General features: G+C 34.1%; 1 non-coding gene across 1 annotated transcript; it reads right to left on the bottom strand.

Annotated features, from left to right (window-relative positions):
- Window positions 1-1,454: 1,454 nt before the first annotated feature.
- On the bottom strand, window positions 1,455-1,544 carry TRNAY-GUA (transfer RNA tyrosine (anticodon GUA)). Its single transcript is given in 2 exon segments — window positions 1,455-1,490; window positions 1,508-1,544. It is a non-coding gene; the product is annotated as a tRNA-Tyr (tRNA).
- Window positions 1,545-2,500: the final 956 nt, after the last annotated feature.

Raw genomic sequence — 2,500 nt, 5'->3', positions numbered from 1 at the left:
TTCTTCGGGTGAGCAATTTACTCCCCTCCTTTCTTTAACTGCTCAAGATTAGGTCAGAGAAAAGTATGTATGATGTTTGGCAACATGCTTGGTACATTCAGATAAAGGTTTGATTGCAATGATCAAAGGAAAAATAATAAAAAAATGTTTCGAGTCGGATTCGAACTGCGAGTGAATAAATCTTCGTAGGAAGTCGGTCTCTAGTCGATCGTGATTGGATTTAGATCTATAACATTTCCAACGTTTTATTTATTCATTTATTTATCATTATTGTTATCATTATTATTATTATTAATTTGGTTTTGTTGAGGGTCCTATTTTAACGATAGCTTTAAAAGATACTCAAAATAGTTGCCTCGGACTGGCCATATGGATCAGCCCTCGTGAAGGTTATTAAGACCTCACTTTCTCTCATCTTCTCTCTTCCTCCCTCGGCCACGCCCTCGCCGGCGGCGCGACGCGGGCGGTGTTGTCGAGCCAGAACGCGACGGGAGGCGATGTTGGGTGGCATTATTGACATCATTGTTGTTATTGCTGTTGGTTTAATGATGGTAATTATAGTTATAATGGTAATGATAATAATAATGTTCATGATAATGATATTGATAATGGTAATGATAATGATAATGATATTAATGATAATGATAATTATAGTGATCATAATAATAATAATGATAATTAACATTATCATATTAACAATACTAATGATAATAATAAAGATTATTATCATCAATATCATGATCATCATTACTATTGCTGTTGTTATAGTTGTTATTACAATTATAACTGGGTTAAACAATATATTTATTTATGAAAGACTCCTATTGTATAAAGTGAGTTTTTTCTACCATTATATCGGCTCAATAAATGATTTAGTTATTCATAATCATAATTACCATTACTCTCTTTTATCACCATCATCATTATCTTCATCTTCATATTTATCTTGATCATCATCTTTATCATCATTACTAATATTATCGTTATCATTATTGTTATTATCATCATTATCATTACTATCAATATCCTGTTGTTGTCGTTATTATCATTATCTCTATCTACATCATCATCATTGTTGTTATCATCATTATTTTCGTTGTTGTTGTCAACAATCATTATCATTATCTGCATCGTCATTATTATTTCTATCATTATTATTATTACCGTCTATGTTATTTTTATCTCATCTATTATCGTTATTATCAGTAGTTTTCTCTCATACATAATATTAATCATGATATTTCTTCAGTCTTAGCAAGAATACCCTTAATGTTTTCTCACATGTAATTTTAAGAACATTTCCCCAGTGTATAAAGCAAAAGGGAAGAAAATGTAAATGATACCTATTGAATTTACAATTTCACGAAAGCCTCTGAAGTTTATTTATTTATTTATTTATCTATTTTGTCCAACCGGTATTTAGAACGAAAGAAAATTTAGAGAAAAAAATAATGTCCTTCGAACCGGATTTGAACCAGTGACCTATGGATGTCTGCTTCGGAACCAACTACAGTCCACCGCTCTACCAACTGAGCTATCGAAGGTGCTACTTAGGGAAGTATAAGTTGGAAAATTATCTTTCCCTCTCTCTAACTCATTTCGCCCTCTTTCTAACCTCCTCCTTTCTTTCTCTATCTCTCTCTCTTTTCTTCTCTCTTACTCTCTCTCTCTCTCTCACCTTCTCTCTATCTCATTTCTTACCCACTTCTCTATATCATTCCTTTCTTTTAGAGATCCTTTTATCCATATTTGTCTTCTTCTTCTATTTCTTTCTTACTCTCTCTCTCTCTCTTCTATCTCCCTATTTTTTTCTATCTCAATCTTCCTCTCTCTTTCAAATTCTCTCTTATCCCCAACCCTATCTCTGTCCTTCCTTTTCTTCAACAAACTCTCTCTCTCACCTGTCTCTTACGCTCGCCTTTCAACTCTTTCTCTCTCACCTCCCCCCCCCTTCCTCTTTCTCTTTCAATTTCGAAAACCCATATCATTCTTTCTTGCTTATTCTAACCTCTCTCAATCCCTCTTTTTCTCACCCCAACTCTTTCTCTCTTTATCACCTCCCTTCACCTTCATTATCTATTACATATTTCATCCTCCCTCTCACATACATACACACATACCCACTCACACACACGCACGCACACACATATACGAACACAAGTATGTTCATTAAATTCTCTCAATGTAAGAAATGGAATACGTGAGAATACACAATGAGAAATATTCTGTTGCCAGATGGTGAATTTCCGTCGTAAACTTCACTGACGAAGGAAGGGGGAAAAACGAATCATGATAGTAAAGGAAAACAAAATCGTGTCGTTTTACGTCAACCTAGATTCCCTTTCAGACGAAAAAAATAAAATTGGATTAAATATTGGTTTTACCATCTGAGTCCAGTATGGCTCGAAATATCCCGATTTGTTGTTTGTCTTCGTGGTGCAACAATGCTTAATGTCAGCTTGCAATGCACGTTGCTGTTCTTCGTTTTGTGTTTAAGAAG

Source organism: Penaeus japonicus, unplaced genomic scaffold (assembly GCF_977035675.1).
Source record: "Penaeus japonicus unplaced genomic scaffold, GWHDUDI00000001_assembly GWHDUDI00000022, whole genome shotgun sequence".
NCBI classification, from domain to species: Eukaryota; Metazoa; Arthropoda; class Malacostraca; order Decapoda; family Penaeidae; genus Penaeus; species Penaeus japonicus.
This window is presented reverse-complemented; position numbering and strand designations above follow the sequence as displayed.